Source organism: Chiloscyllium punctatum, chromosome 27, assembly GCF_047496795.1.
Source record: "Chiloscyllium punctatum isolate Juve2018m chromosome 27, sChiPun1.3, whole genome shotgun sequence".
NCBI classification, from domain to species: domain Eukaryota; kingdom Metazoa; phylum Chordata; class Chondrichthyes; order Orectolobiformes; family Hemiscylliidae; genus Chiloscyllium; species Chiloscyllium punctatum.
This window is the reverse complement of record NC_092765.1, coordinates 41,847,032-41,864,329: the sequence shown is the minus strand read 5'-3', so window position 1 is coordinate 41,864,329 and position 17,298 is coordinate 41,847,032.

Sequence of the window (17,298 nt, the reverse complement as noted above, 5' to 3'; positions counted from 1 at the left end):
ACGAGGAAATATTTGGTCATTATTGCAATTCTCTGTGGGATCTTGCTGTGTGCAGCTTGGCAGCCATTGTACTTCTAAAGTACCTGACAGCCTGAAGTTATATTAAAAAAAGGTTTATACAAAGTAAATTTAGAACAAATGTTAATATGCTGTACACAAAAGCAGGAAGTAAAGAAATATGTAAAGCCTCGGTGGAACTGAATGCTGTTCAGATTGAATAAGCCAAGGTTTGTCAAATATCACAAGTGGATGAGGAAAGATATTCATTGTAGCTCACTGTGGAGAGCTGTACATAGCTCAATTCCATTTTCATAGACTCTCGATCCACACTATTCTCGCAGGTTTCTGATCTGCTCTCTCAGTAATCATTGAATATCTTCTGAATATGTCTGATTTTGAATCACAAGCATCTATATTTCCGTGGGAAAAAAATATTTAAATAGTTTAGTTTGACTGTGGTTGGGATATTCCAGTATGAGGCAGCAGCAAATGGATGTCTTTCTGACCACTAATTTAACAATAGTAGCAGGCATGCTTCAATGCAATTATATAGTTACGGCTTTTGTGATGCTGGTAGTGATCCTACCTCTGAGCTAGGAAGCCATGGGCTCAAGTGCCACCTGCTGTTCACCAGAGCTCTATAATAATCAGTTGATCAGAGAACATTTCTAACGGTACAGTCCTGCCCGTCTTGGTATCGAGTCCGTGTGGATCCTTGTGTGCAAGTGCCCGAGAGTACTTGGTGCCTGCAACAGTCAGATTGCCTTCAAGTCAAACAGCCCACTCTTTTGGCAAGTTTGCTCATCAGTCACTGCAACAACTTTGCACTTTCATGTCTGTCATTTGAATTACAAAGCCTCAGGAAATTGTGGCTGTTCATTTTGGATATATTTATGTGCAATAAATTCGGAATGCTGGGTGTTATAAAGTAATAACAATATCTATTCAGCAGTTTAGCTATCATTAATGCCCCACTTGATTGATGCCAAGTCAATTTCAAACGCAGCCACAATGGGCCATTTGTATTCATATCATTACATTGTCATTAGCTTTTCATTTGATTTTTTTTCTGAAACACTGTGTAGAATTCTGACAGGAAATGAATGGTTACCACTGATGCTATTATTTAGTTTTGAAGGCTTGTGGAAACTGTCTTCCAAGAAATTGAATTTATACATTTATCACATCAAGTCCTGGTAGTGCTGTTGGGAAAATAGAAGCCAACATTTTATGTTTCAGCAAATGAAACAAACGAGACCACAGTGGAACTTCTCTTGGATGGGTACAGGAAGAATTTGCATTTACAAAGTGCCTTCAATGACCTTGAGATCTCCGGTTGACTCTGCAAACTTGTTGAAACTGCTATGCAAGGAGTGGTTGAATCAAATGATGCCTTTAAGGTGATACGAGGTGAAAGGAAGAATATGTTAATGAGGATATGAGGAACAGTAGAATAAGGTGCATATGAGCATAGTCATCAAAATGAATATGAATGGTCTCTGTGCTGGGAACGTTGTGTATTTCAAGCAGCAGAAATGGTTTTGAAGGATAGACACTTGTAATACAGAAAGGCAAAACATCTGACTTGAGCATGGAAAGATCTACAAAACGTAATGAGGTAAATGAGTAGATCGTTTGGTTTAGGTGTTGGTTAAGCGACAAGTTTAGACAGAAACACTGGCAGCAATCCCTTGCTCAGTGTGATGCTGCAGAATCTTTTCAGATTAACCCCTTAACGTGAGACATCCTAGAATGTAGCCCTTTTTCAGTACTACACTGAGAGTGTTTGTGTATGCTCAAGCAATTTAGGGCGGCACGGTGGCTCAGTGGTTAGCACTGCTGCCTCACAGCACCAGGGTCCAAGGTTTGATTCCCAGCCTCGGACGACTGTCTTTGTGGCGTTTGCACCTTCTCCCCGTGTCTGCGTGGTTTTCCTCCCACAGTCCAGAGATGTGCAGGTTAGGTGAATTGACCATGGTAAATTGCCATAGTGCTAGGTGCATTAGTCAGAGGGGAATGAGTCTGGGTGGGTTACTCTTCGGAGGGTCAGTTGGGCCGAAGGGCCTTTTACTGCACTGTAGGTAATCTAATCTAATCTAATACTTGAGTACTGTCGATGCTGAGAATCTAAAGTTAAAGTGGAATGTATATGAAGTACTCGCATATGTTTTGCATTTTTCACACATGCAAAAGCTTCTGTTTACAAATTAAGGGATTTTTTTTCTGTTAATAACCCTGACAACTTGTCCATTCCACTTCAAAAGACTCGTGATTATGAAACTCCAAGTGTTATAATCCAACTCAGTCTTTGATGTGAAGCAGAGGGAGAAAAACTCACTCAAGTTTTCTATGTAAAGAGCTATTTTTATTCATTCATGGGATGTCGGTATTGCTGGCTAGACCAGCATTTGTTGTTCAAAGGATAGTTGAGAGGCAACCACATTGGTGTAGATCTGAAGTCACATGGGACGGGGCAGGCCAGGAAAGGAGGGCAGATTACCTTCTATAAAGGATGTCATTAAACCAAATGGGGTTTTATGACAGTCAACGGTGATTCTGTAGTCACCCTTATTTTATTGGATTGCAGTTTTACCAACTCATAGATTCATAGAATTGTACAGTTCAGAAACAGACACCTTTTCTAACTTGTCCATGCCAACCAGATATCCTAAATTAATCGAGTCCCGTTTGCAAGCATTTGGCCCAAATCTCTCTGAATCTTTCCTATTCATGCACCTATCCAGATGCCTTTAAATATTGTAATTCTACCAGCCTCTACCACTTATTGCGGCAGCTCATTGCATGCATGCACACCACTCTGCATGAAAATTACCGTAAACCTCTGTCGTCTAATTTTGGATTCCCCTAGCCTGGGAAAAAAATGCCTTGACTGTTTACCCTATCCGTGCCCCTCATGATTTCATAAACCTCCATAAGGTCACCCCTTGGCCTCTGATTTCTCCGCCCCCCCACAGATAATTGCCCCAACCTATTCAGCACCTCCCTCAAGCTCAAACCTTACAACCCCAGCAAGATGTTTGTAAATCTTTTCTGCACCTTTTCAAGTTTAACAACACTTTTCCTGAAACAGAGAGACTGGAAATGAATGCAGTATTCCAGTTGCAACATGACCTCTCAAATGCTATACTCGATGCACTGACTAATAAAAGCAAGCATACCAAATGCTGCCTTCCCTAGTCTGTCCATATGTGACTCCACTTTCAAGGAACTATGAACCTACACTCCAAGGTTTCTTTGTTCAGCAACAGTCCCACAGCCTTACCATTATGTGTATAAGTCATGCCCTGAATTGCCTTACCAAAATGCAAAATCTTGAATTTATCTTAACTCCATCTGCCATTTTTTGGCCCATCTGATCAAACGCTCATTCAGTTTTGAGACAATACAGTGTGCTGCTACTGTCACTGTCATCCACACGTTTCCCATCCATTCCTTCTATATTCACATTCAACTCATTTATATATAAGACAAAAAGCGGTGGACCCAACACTGATCCTAGCGACACACTACAGGTCACAGGCTTCCAGTCTGCCATGGTGGGATTCAAATCCATGTCACCAGAACAACAAACATTGTCTACAAACAAAACCAGAAATTGCTGGAGAAATTCAGCAGGTTTGGTTGCATTTGTGAAAAGAAAGCAGAGTCCACATTTTGAGTCCAGTGACCTGTCTTCAGAGTTAACTGGTCACTGGACTTGAAACATTGATTCCGCTTTCTGACCACAGAAGCTTGGTTCAAGACAAAAAAAATTGCAGATGCTAGAATCCAAGGAAAACAAGCAGGAAGTTGGAAGAAAACAGCATGCCAGGCAGCATCAGGAGGTGGAGAAGGCAATGTTTTGGGTGTAACCCTTCTTCAGGACTGGGGATGTTTGGGGGGAGCTACAGATAAAGGGAGGGGGTTGAGGGGGGAGGTGGGTGCTAGTAGAGATAGGTGAACACAGGTAGAGGTTATGATCTGGTTGGTCAATAGGAAGATGGAATCCGGTTGGTAACTGGAAGGAAGGGTTGATCAGAGGAATGGAGGGGAGGAGGCAGGGCTGGGAAGGGATTTGGGGGATGAGAAGGGAGGTTATTTGAAATTGGAGAGCTCAATGTTGAGTCATCCAGGCTGTAGGCTGCCCAGGTGGAAGGTGAGGCGTTGTTCCTCCAATTTGTGGTCTGATTTGCTGTGGCAATGGAAGAGATCAAGGATGGTCATGTCAGTAAGGGAGTCGGAAGGGGAATTAAAATGGACGATGACTGAGAGGTCAGGTCGGCCCCTGTGGACCCAGCTGTGTTTCTCGGTGAAATGTGCCCTTAGTTTACGTTTGGTCTCCCCGATGTAGAGAAGACCACATTGGGAGCACCTGATGCAGTAAACTAGGTTGGAGGAGAGGCAGGTGAATCTCTGTCTCACCTAGAAAGACTGTTTGGGGTCTTGGCTGTATTTCGACATTTCTTCCTGTACATCTTGTGTCTCATTAAGTGAACTCATATGTTTCCCAGAGTTGATCTATTGCTCTTAAAATAAATGAACTGTCCATATTAGGAGGAGTTTCACACAGTAGGTGGCAACCCTGCCTTTGGTTCAGGAAACTTAGGGTTCTAGACACACTCCAGGACTTGCTGAGCATGAGTCCAACGGGTTCAGTATCAACTTATAAATGCTTCCAATAAATGCCATTGGCGATTGGCAGGAGCAGAAGAGATTTCTAGTCAGCCGGGTGATGGAAAGAAATTGGTGCCCTATTCTGGGATGACATATTATGTTATGTTGTGTTATATAGGTTACAGCATGCATGTAAAAGTCAATGTTGCCAAAGCAACATTCAATGGCCAGCTTAGATCAGATTTCTCCTATAGCATGGGATTCAATTCTCCATTCAGAAACTGCCTCCTTACTCCATCCACGGTGGAATTCAAGTGGGTCAGACCAGCCTTCAGGCTGAGAACCACGCACAGCATGTGGTCTGATCCAGAAACATTCAAGACCACACAGTCTCTAAATCCCTCCAAATCTGAAGCAGTGGCATTGAGCCTGTTGTACCATCCATTTTGATCAAGGCTAGTGTGTCTCTGCACTTCATCTTGGTCCCTTAATAGACGAACCAAGAAAAAAAAACTTGGCAGTCACACTTTGAAATGAGTTACTCAGTCAGTGAGAAGAATCCAGAAATCGAAATTCAATAAAGAGAATAATCTAAATATATAAGGATATCAATTAAGTAACAGATATGCATTTTAAAAATATGCTATATGGAATATTTAATGTCAAAAATACTTCTTGTAGTTATCTAAATCCTCAAAGATTTAACTATAGATTTTATCTGTTGTGTCTTTAGCACAAAACTTGGTTTCTATTTATATGTGAATTATGTGAAATTTTTAGAAGGTTTTTGATCGATGAATATTTGTTCCCTGCAATGCTACACTATTGATGAGCAGCAGATGGCACCATTCTACCATATTAGCAATGCACCCAGCTCTGAATAACAAGCTTCCCATTCTATTTCAATAAGAATTCATTCAAAAAAAATGTTTTGCAAAAAAACCCTTCGGTTTTATGCAGTGCAGTGGTACTCAAATCTTTTTGTCCGTGGACCACCAATTTAGAGCAAAAGACCCTGTGGAGCAAATACTGGTCCTATTCTATCCATTTTCCCTTGTTCCCACAACCTAAATATTTTGCTGATTTTTTTTGGCACTAGATGTAATAGATTTGTGTGCATTTTTAAATTAAACAACGTATGCATGTCAGAAAATAAGGTACAGACATTTTCCTATTATAAATGTTCATGTTATACACGAGCATATTTACTGGAAACATCTCAGTGTGTGTTCTAAAATCATCACAAAAATTTTCTAAGAAAAACTTACACTGGTCTTGGATATATATCAATCATACAAAATGAGCAGTAATATAAATAGTGCTTATAAAATTGCATTATAGTTTTTAGATTAGGTTAGATTCCCTACAGTGTGGAAACAGGCCCTTCAGCCCAACCAGTCCACACCGATCCTCTGAAGAGTAGCTTACCCAGACCCATTTCCCCTCTGACTAATGCACCTAACACTGTGGGCAATTTAGCATGGTCAATTCACCTGATTTGGATTGTGGAAGGAAACAGGAGCACCCGGAGGAAACCCACACAGACAGTCGCCCGAGGCTGGAATCAAACCTGGGACCCTAGTGCTGTGAGGCAGCACTGAGCCACCATGCCGCCCACAAATTGCTTGAAGTAAGGACAATACATGAAGTGGGAGCTGGCTTGTTTGTGTAGTCTGTGTGAACTCTGGTGAGCAGTGAACTTGTTTTCTGCTGGAGCCTCTTTCACGGTGTTGTGCATCAGTGCCTTTCAGATTGTCTGGACTAACCTCTTGGATCATACTTGTGTCATTGCTCTAACCTTTTATAGCTTGACTGTCCTCTGACGGGGTACCTTTTATGGAGGTTTATAAAATTGTGGATTTACTTGGTCTTTTTCACAGGATCAGGAAGTCCAAAAACTAGAGGGCGCAGGTTTAAGGTGAGATAATAAAATATAAAGATAATAAAAATATAAAAGGGACCTAAGGGGATATTTTTTCATGCAAAGGGTTGTGTGTGTATGGAATGAGCTGCCAAAGTAGTAGAGGCTGATACAATTGCAACATTTAAAAGACACCTAGATGGGTATATGAATAGGAGAAAGTGAGGACTGCAGATGCTGGAGATCAGAGCTGAAAAATGTGTTGCTGGAAAAGCGCAGCAGGTCAAGCAGCATCAAAGGAGCAGGAGAATCGATGTTTTGGGCATAAGCCCTTCTTCTGGGTATATGAATAGGAAAGGTTTAGAGGGATATGGGCCAAGTGCTGGCAAATGGCACAAAGTCAGTTTAGGATATCTGATTGATGCGGACGAGTTGGACTGAAGGGTCTGTTTCCGCACTGTACAGCTCTATGACTCCATAACTCGACTAAAGCAACAAGAACGGTTAGGGGTGGTGTATCCACGCATAATATGCTGGTAAGTCGGTCTCTAAAAGGGTAGCAGCAGTGGTTATCTGCAGATTTCATTTTAGCTGTACTCTACAATATAAAAAACTTTGAAGTCACCAGTTGGTGAGCTCGACACACAGTGAATACATCAACAGTCAGAACAGACCCATGCAGTGTAGGATTTAAGACATTGCTGTCTTCCGATCACCATGCAGTATACATTTTGCACTTAAGAGAACTTAATTGTTTATAATTTGAAGGTCTTTTATTGAACAAAATAATATGCTATCACATCAAGGTGCCAAAAGGACTGATCTGGTGACAGAAAGAAACATTCTTGTGCGTTCAGTGTTCAAAAATTATAAGAAAATAATTATAGATTAAAGCAAAACACAATGATATGCTTCTGAGTGTAAGACATTAATTTTGTGCATTAGTTATTAAAAGTATAATAATTCAGATTTGATTTACAGACCAACAGCATTCAGTATCCTTATCTGTGCTTAAAAACAGCATGTAATTCAAATTCCTATTGCAGTGTTATTCAGTTGTGGGCAAAGGAGATTAATCTCCTGGACACTGCTGTGAACAACTCCCTCCACCCCCAGCACCACCGCACACGGCAGAAAAAAATTAAAGGAGCAATTAAATACGCTTTCTTTATTCTTTGTTTTATTTGTACACATAATTATTGGTTATAAAAATATCTGAGATGTGAAATAAAATGCAACTTCATTGACGGTCAAGAATCATCAATCTGGGTCACCAAGAGGCGGTTATTTGCCAATTGGTTTAAGAAGCCAAAATACTAAGGGGGTGGACATGTTAGCAACTGATTACAGCAGTGGAGGGGAATGAGGACTCCTCAAAATCTATCCAACCAGAGTCGACACTTTGGTGCACAGAACTTGATTTTGGATTTAGTGTCTCTCAGAGTGATAGAGTGATACGGAAAAAGGCTCTTTGGCCCATTGAGTCTGGCCTGGATAAAAAGAAGAGCCTAACTATTCCAGTCCCATTTTCCAGCTGGTGGTCCATAGCCTTGTACACCTTGGCATTGTAAGTGTACAACTAAATAATCCTTCACTGTTAGGAGAATTTCTGCTTCTACCATTGTTATAGGTAGTGAGTTCCAGATTCTCACCATCCACTGGGTGAAAAAAACTTATCTTCATATCCCATCTAAATCTCTTATCCCTTTCCTTAATTCTATGGTGTCCCCCGCCAGTCATCGATCCCTCCAGCAAGAGGAAAAATTTCTTCCTCTCTCCCTTCCCCTGCTCCTCATAATTTCTACATCGTAATCATGTCTCCTCTCAGTCTCCTCTCCTCCAAAGTAAACAGGTTTGGTGCAGGTGTTGGCTGTAGCCTGTAATGTCTCTCAACTTGAAAAGGATACAGTGTGCCCATAAGTTACGGTGCGACACAATGGTTCAGTGGTTCCTGGTTCGATTCCAACTTTGGACAACAGTCTGTGTGAAGTTTGCATGTTCTCCCTGCATCTGTGTGGGTTTCCTCTGGGTGCTCTGGTTCCCCGTTCAGTCCGAAGATGTGCAAGTTAGGTGGATTTAAATTACCCATAGTGTTCAGGGATGTGCAGGCTACGTGGACTAACCATGGGAAATTCAGGGATAGGGTAGGAGGTTGGGTCTGAGTGCAGTGGTGTTTCGAGGGATGGTGTGGATTTGATAGGCTGAATGGCCTCCTTCCACAATGTAAGGTTGCTTAAATAATTTAAGCTGCACAAATTTGGCAGCTCACATGTCTTACTGGAGATAACTCAGTTCTATTGCTGTAAAAAACAATCTTTGTGTGTTCATTCCATGAGTACAGTGATTCCCACCCCATTTATGCTTTTTGACATTAATTAACATTAAATGAAGGCCTCTGGGCCACTCACAGTTAAAATCTTGTATTTTTGTGTTGACGTGCCCAGGATGTTGGCACTTTTCACTAACTGCAATAATATCACCAGACACATCCCAGAGTGGGAACAGGAGAGTGGTCATGCTGTTAAAGTGAGCTAAATCATGCTGTTCGTGTTAAGCAATGACAGAGCGGATTGCAGTTACCTTTTGTGCAATGATGCCTTGGAGCTCCATGTAGAAAATGTCCAGACAACGGCCGAGGGCAGTGCTGTCATTGTGGATGTTTAAACTGTAGTGAACAGGAAGATTGAAACAAAGCTCGCAGGTCAGCATTATATCCTAAATACACACACACATAACAGATAAAAGGCTGCATTAACCTTGTATCAGTGAAATCAATTGCAGTTTCATTTTTGACCCAAATACAAGAGATCATATGAGAGCTGAGGAAAGGACAGAAAATCCAATCTAGTGGCTATGTCCTTTGGACCTGACCAGCTCAATCAGGAGTAATGCTGCTGAGCCACTTTTGGGGGTGGACATTGAAATCCCCTGACCATTGCCCATTTGGCCCCATCGCCACCCTCAGTACTGCCTCTAAGTATTGTTCAACATGGAGGTGTACTGATTCATCAGCTGAGGGAGGCCAGTACATTGCAATCAGCAGGAGGTTTCCTTGCCAATGTTTAATCTGAAGCCATGAGACTTTGTGGGGTCCAGAGACAATGTGGAGGATTCCCAGGACCCACTTCCTCCTGACTGTATACCACTGTGCCACCACCTCTGCTGAGACAGGACATATCCAGAGATGGTGATGGTGGTGTCTGGGACATTGTACGGGATGATTCTATGAGTATGACTATGCAATGCAATGGCTTGACTAGTCTGTGAGACAGCCTTCCTACTTTTGGCACTCATGTTAGTGAGGAGGAATTTGCAGAGTCAACCGGACTGTTTTTGTCATTTTGCTTTTGGTGCCTCGGTCGATGCCAAGTGGTCTGTCTGGTTTCATTTCTCTGTTGGGATTTATCATGACTGATACAACTGAGTGGTTTCTTGGCCGCTAGAGGGCAGTTGAGAGTCAACCACATTGCTGTGGATCTGGAGTCACATTAGGCCAGACCAGGTGAGGGCAACAGATTTCCTTCCCTGAAGGACATTAGTGCACCAGGTTGGTTTTTCCAACAATTGCCAACATGGTCATCAGTAGATTCTTATACCCCAGATTTTTTGTTTTATATAGAATTCAAATTTCACCACCTGCCACGGTGGGACTTGAACCTGAGTCTTTAGACTATTAGAGATTAAAAATGTGTTGCTGGAAAAGCGCAGCAAGCCAGGCAGCATCAAAGGAACAGGAGAATCGACGTTTCGGGCTAAAGCTCTTCAGGAATGAGGAGGGTGTGCCAAGCAGGCTAAGATAAAAGGTCGGGAGGAGGGACTTGGGGGAGGGGCTTTGGGAATACGATAGGTGGAAGGAGGTTAAGGTGAGGGTGATAGGCCGAAGAGGGGGTGGGGGTGGATTGGTCAGGAAGAAGATTGCAGGTCAAGAAGGCGGTGCTGAGTCTGAGGGTTGGGACTGAGAAAAGGCGGGGGGAGGGGAAATGAGAAAGCTGGAGAAATCTGAGTTCATCCCTTGTGGTTGGAGGGTTCCTAGGCAGAAGATGAGGCGCTCTTCCCCCATGGGGTCATGTTGCCATGGTCTGGCAATGGAGGAGGCCAATGACCTGCATGTCCTTGGCAGAGTGGGAGGGGGAGTCAGCTGAGTTTCTGGATGAATAGGTCTAATAATGCCACGAGGCCATTAACTCCCCTACACAGCAGTCACGGTGTCAGTGATCTTTGACATATTGACAATTTTATGAACATTTAATGGGATTATGCTTCTTCAAAATTATTTTTGAATGGGTGTCTGTTTTATTAACACACATCTCAGCTATCAAGGGGAGACATTTTTTTAAAGTAGCTTGCATGAATGATTGTCTATTTTGATGATTTTGTGAGTTTCTCAGAGACATGTCAGGTCTTCTGAGTTCTATACACAATGGATGCTGAGTGAGGCAGCATGGTAGGTAAGGATGAGACATACAAAATATGACAGTAAGATGACAATATGACAGTAAGGGGATATGGGGTCAATGGGGACTTGGGTGGGATGTGAGAAGGGTGAGAGGTGAGGTTTAGGAAACCTGTCTATCAGGCACAGATTGAAATGGCCCATTGTTTGAGGGAATTGTCCGTCGAACCTGCAGACCTCAGCACTTTCCTCCCCACTGATCTGACATTCAGTCACCACTGGGGGGGCAGCAGCCATGACTCCAGGCCTGCTGCATTCTGCCCAGGGGAAAGTAAGTCGAATTTGCGGGCTGACACGGGAAGCAGGCGAACAACAGAGAATAGCAATTCCCCAACTCTGACGTGAAAGTTCATCAGCGGCCCTGTTCTCATGAATGTTTTCCACAGAACTGAAATTTGAACTGAGCAGTTTTGGGACTCACAATCATTCCAAACAGGCCACATTCTGAAGTGAGATAACTGCTCAGAGGCCAGGTATCCTGTCAACAAGTTACCCTTTATCTACAACAGCACAGCATATGGACACTAACCAGCTAGCTCAGAGCCAGTCACTTGACTGCGGAGAACCCCTGATACTCCTGTTTATATCTGTCAGCCAGGGCTCCTTGACTAGTCCAGGTTAACAGCCCCAGTTGGGTATCTGACACTAGATGATTGTCAACATCCTTCCAATCACTACATACAGACATCACAAAGTATGAGCAAATAAACAAGGAAATTGGCAATAGCCTTTGTTTTTTTTTGTCAATATACTGCCAAGGGATATTTGATATCTACCTGAGAAGGCAGACTGGGCCTCACTTTAACACCTTATGTGACAGCCAGCTCCAAACTCAGAACAGTGCAAAAACATCAACTTGACTTTGTTTTATTCATTCATGGAACATGGACATTGCTACCTAGGCCAGCATTTATTGTCCATTCCTGATTGCCCAGAGAGCAGTTAAGAGTCAACCACATTGCTGTGGGTCTGGAGTCACATGTCGGCCAAACCAGGTAAGGATGGCAGCTTCCTTCCCTAAAGGACATTAATGACCCAGATGGGTTTTTTTCCCGACAACCAACATGGATGCATGGTCATCATTAGATTCTTAATTCCAGATATTTATTGGCTTCAAATTCCACCATCTGCTGTGGTGGGATTCGAACTTGGTTCCCCAGAACATGACTTGGGTCTCTGAATTCAAAGTCCAGTGATAATGCTACTAGGCTGATAGAACCCCACAGAGGCCACATCACAGTACCAAGTTACTCTTTATTTACATGTGGAGAGTCCTTGACATGGATCCATCTTCTTCAGAGCCAGCTCTCAGAGTGAACAGAATCCCTGACATTCCTGTTTATATCTGTTAGCCAGGGCTCCCTAATTGAACCAGTTTAACAACCTCAATCAGGGAACTCATATTCTATGAGGTCCAATGGCTGACCTTCTTACAATCACTACAGATCATCTTCAGAACTTCTACAGACTTAAATTCTGTGCTAAACTGTGTGGCGTGGACCATGAGTGCAAAACCTGTTTCCTCAATGTTGAGAATGTCATTAAACCAGGGACAGGTTCTAGGAGGAACATAACATCTACTAAATCATGTGGTGAAGCTTTTAGAAACAGTAGAGTCTGATGACACTACCAGTTCGCAAGGCGGCCATGTTTGTCAATCAAAAGTTGCCGCAGAAGCAGAGCGGAAGAGTCGGACATCACATAGAGCCGTGGTAATAGGGGACTCCATCGTGAGAGGAACTGACCGGGGTTTTTGTGGCAGCAGACGGGATTTAAGGATGGTGTGTTGCTTTCCTGGTGCTAGAGTGAAAGACATCGCGGACAGAGTGCAGGACATCCTCAAGGACGAGGGTGAAGAGCCCGAGGTGGTGGTACACGTCGGCACAAATGATGTCGGGAAGAAGAGGAGGAACATACTACAGCGAGACTTCGCAGAACTAGGAAGAAGGATAAAAAGCAGGACGTCCAAGGTGGTTATCTCCAGTTTGCTTCCAGTTCCTCGGGCTAGTGTGGCCAGAAACCGGGAGATAATGGACTTGAACGTGTGGTTGGGGAACTGGTGCAGGAAGCAAGGTTTCAAGTTCTTGGATCACTGGGGTATATTTTATGGTAACCATAAATTCTACAAGAGAGACGGCTTGCACCTTAATAGAACAGGGATCGGCATTCTGGCAGGCAGGTTTTCTGCTGCAACACCGCTACATTTAAACTAAGTAGCAGGGGGGAGGGGACAAGCTGGATGTTTAAAAAGGAAATTGAAGGGGTAGTTAGAACAAGAGAAGTCAAGAAAGACAACTGTATCAAGGAGGCAGAAAACTGGAAAAGGCATCATGCTGTAAAGTTGAGTGAAATAAGGGTTGAGGGGAAGGGTGAGAGCAGTAACAAATTAAAAATTCTATATATGAATGCACGAAGCATTAGACACAAGGTGGATGAGCTTGAGGCTCTTTTGGAAATTGGCAGATACGATATTGTGGGGATAACTGAGACGTGGCTTCATGGGGACAGGGCCTGGGAAATGAATATTCAAGGCTACATGTGTTATCGTAAGGATAGACTGACGGGCAGAGGGGGTGGGGTGGCCTTGTTGGTAAGGGAGGATATTCAGTCTCTTGCGCGGGCGGACCTAGAGTCAGGGGATGTAGAGTCAGTGTGGATAGAGCTTCGAAACACTAAGGGTAAAAAGACCCTCATGGGAGTCATCTACAGGCCCCCAAACAGTAGTCTGGATGTTGGAGGTAAGTTGAATCAGGAGCTGAAATTGGCTTGTCGCAAAGATGTTACTACAATTGTTATGGGGGATTTTAACATGCAGGTAGACTGGGAGAATCAGGATGGTATCGGGCCTCAAGAAAGAGACTTTGTGGAGTGCCTCAGAGATGGATTTTTAGAGCAGCTGGTGCTGGAGCCGACCAGGGATAAGGCGATTCTGGATCTGGTATTGTGTAACGAACCAGAATTGGTCAGTGACCTCGAAGTGAAGGAGCCATTGGGAAGTAGTGACCATAATACAATAAGCTTCAATCTGCAATTTGAGAGGGAGTGGGTACAATCTGAAGTGACAATATTTCAGTTGAATAAAGGGAAATATGGAGCTATGAGGGAGCAACTGGCCAAAGTTCAATGGTTTAATACCTTAACAGGGAAGACCGTGGAGGAACAATGGCAGATATTTCTGTGTATAATGCAGAAGATGCAGGATCAGTTCATTCCTAAAAGGAAGAAAGATCCCAGGAGGAGACATGGGCGGCCGTGGCTGACAAGGGAAGTAAAGAAACATATAAGGTTAAAAGAGAAAAAGTATAACTTAGCGAAGATAAGCGGGAAAACGGAGGACTGGGAAGCTTTTAAAGAACAACAGAGGATTAGTAAGAAGGAAATACGCAGAGAAAAAATGAGGTACGAAGGTAAACTGGCCAAGAATATAAAGGAGGATAGTAAAAGCTTTTTTAGGTATGTCCAAGGCAAAAAAATGGTTAGGACAAAAATTGGGCCCTTGAAGACAGAAGCAGGGGAATATATTACTGGGAACGAAGAAATGGCAGAGGAATTAAATGGGTACTTCAGATCTGTGTTCACTGGGGAAGACACAAGCAATCTCCCTGAGGTAACAGTGGCTGAAGGACCTGAACTTAAGGGAATTTCTATTTGCCAGGATTTGGTGTTGGAGAGACTGTTAGGTCTGAAGGTTGATAAGTCTCCGGGACCTGATGGCCTGCATCCCAGGGTACTGAAGGAGGTGGCTCGGGAAATCGTGGATGCGCTGGTGATTATTTTCCAGAGTTCAATAGAATCGGGGTCGGTTCCTGAGGATTGGAGGGCGGCTAATGTTGTGCCACTTTTTAAGAAGGGTGGGCGGGAGAAAGCAGGAAATTATAGACCAGTTAGTCTGACCTCAGTGGTGGGAAAGATGCTGGAGTCTATTATAAAGGATGAAATTACGGCACATCTGGATAATAGTATCAGGATAGGACAGAGTCAGCATGGATTTATGAAGGGGAAATCATGCTTGACTAATCTTCTTGAATTTTTTGAGGATGTAACTCGGAAGATGGACGAGGGAGATCCAGTGGATGTACTGTACCTGGACTTTCAGAAAGCTTTTGATAAAGTCCCACACAAGAGGTTAGTGAGTAAAATTAGGGCGCACGGGATTGGGGGCAAAGTACTAGATTGGATAGAGAATTGGTTGGCTAATAGGAAACAAAGGGTAGTGATTAACGGCTCCATTTCGAAATGGCAGGCAGTGACCAGTGGGGTACCGCAGGGATCCGTGCTGGGACCGCAGCTTTTTACAATATATGTAAATGATATAGAAGATGGTATCAGCAATAACATTAGCAAATTTGCTGATGACACAAAGCTAGGTGGTAGGGTGAAATGTGATGAGGATGTTAGGGGATTACAGGGTGACCTGGACAAGTTAGGTGAGTGGGCAGATGCATGGCAGATGCAGTTTAATGTGGATAAATGTCTGGTTATCCACTTTGGTGGCAAGAACAGGAAGGCAGATTACTACCTCAATGGTATCAAATTAGGTAAAGGGGCTGTTCAGAGAGATCTGGGTGTTCTTGTCCACCAGTCAATGAAGGCAAGCATGCAGGTACAGCAGGTCGTGAAGAAGGCTAATAGCATGCTGGCCTTCATAACAAGAGGGATTGAGTATAGAAGCAAAGAGGTGCTTCTGCAGCTGTACAGGGCCCTGGTGAGACCACACCTGGAGTACTGTGTGCAGTTCTGGTCTCCAAATTTGAGGAAAGACATTCTGGCTATTGAGGGAGTGCAGCGTAGGTTCACGAGGTCAATTCCTGGAATGGCAGGATTGCCTTACACGGAAAGACTGAAGCGACTGGGCTTGTATACCCTTGAGTTTAGAAGACTGAGAGGGGATCTGATTGAAACGTATAGGCTTATGAAAGGACTGGACACTCTGGCAGGAGGGAACATATTTCCGTTGATGGGGGAGTGCCGAACCAGAGGACACAACTTAAAAATACAGGGTAGACCATTTAGGACAGAGATGAGGAGAAACTACTTCACCCAGAGAGTGGTGGCTGTGTGGAATGCTCCGCCCCAGAGGGCAGTGGAGGCCCAGTCTCTGGATTCTTTTAAGAAAGAATTGGATAGAGCTCTTAAAGATAGTGGAGTCAAGGGGTATGGAGATAAGGCTGGAACAGGATACTAATTAGGAATGATCAGCCATGATCATATTGAATGGCGGTGCAGGCTCGAAGGGCAGAATGGCCTACTCCTGCATCTATTGTCTATTGTCTATTTGTCTATTGTGAAGCATTCCTGATCCAGGAGGACTTCAGCATTGTAAGCTCTGTATGATGGACTCGCACAACCATACTTTGATTGCACTCTTCAGTTGAATGCTCAGTTGAACTGCCCAGGTATCATTTCAATTGTGCCTGATTATGTCTGATGCATAGAATTAATGTAACTTATCATTGCTCACAGAACTGGGGATATTCACAGCAACATATACATTTGGGTTATCTGCATGATGTGACTTTAGTGTCAGCATCAGCTGATATAAAATAAATTATTTGAAAAATCAGGCCATGTAATTTTCAAATATGATACTATTTTCTATTGAATGCAAAGCCACATTATAGATTGTGATGTTAGCACCAGGATGGGATTCCTGCTGGCTCTGTGCATCACCTTGTATCACTGTCAGATAATAATGAAGCTGCCAGCCTGGGAATCTCATCGGATCCTTGCAGAACTTGGGAAAGGAGAAAGCCTTCTTCATGAATTATTGAAACTTCCCAGAGCTAACTGATGTAATAAGCAGCAGGAGTTTGACAGGATCCATTTAATGTTATGTATTCTAGCAATGCAGGTACACAAGACTGAATGTTACTTTAACCTCTCGTGATCACTTGATACTTCCCTCGACATTTGCACAAGGTTCTCCTGGATGTCAAACCCTAATGACTCAGAGATGAATTTGCTTCACACTTTCGTGATTCGAATTGGTACAACTCCTGTTAAGTATTGGCTAATAAATGCTTGATTCAGACAGTAATTGGTAACCTTTTCCTATTGTGCTGAAGATATTAATGTTGCAATATTAACTGTTAGCTAGAGCTGCAATGCCCTCAAGACTGGCCACTTTGACACGCTTTCAGTCCCAAACAGATAATCTTAGGTAGTATCTATCAATCACTGGATCTTCTGTGCTGCAGCTCTTTTGAACTTGATGAATTGAGCTGATATTAACATTACTATACTTTCAGATGGACGATAGTGATAATGAATTTAAAACACTTGTACCATAACAGTCAATTTCTTAATTTCATTATTAGCAATGCTTGGAAATCTATTTCATATAAAGTTGGTTCTGATACAACACTATTGT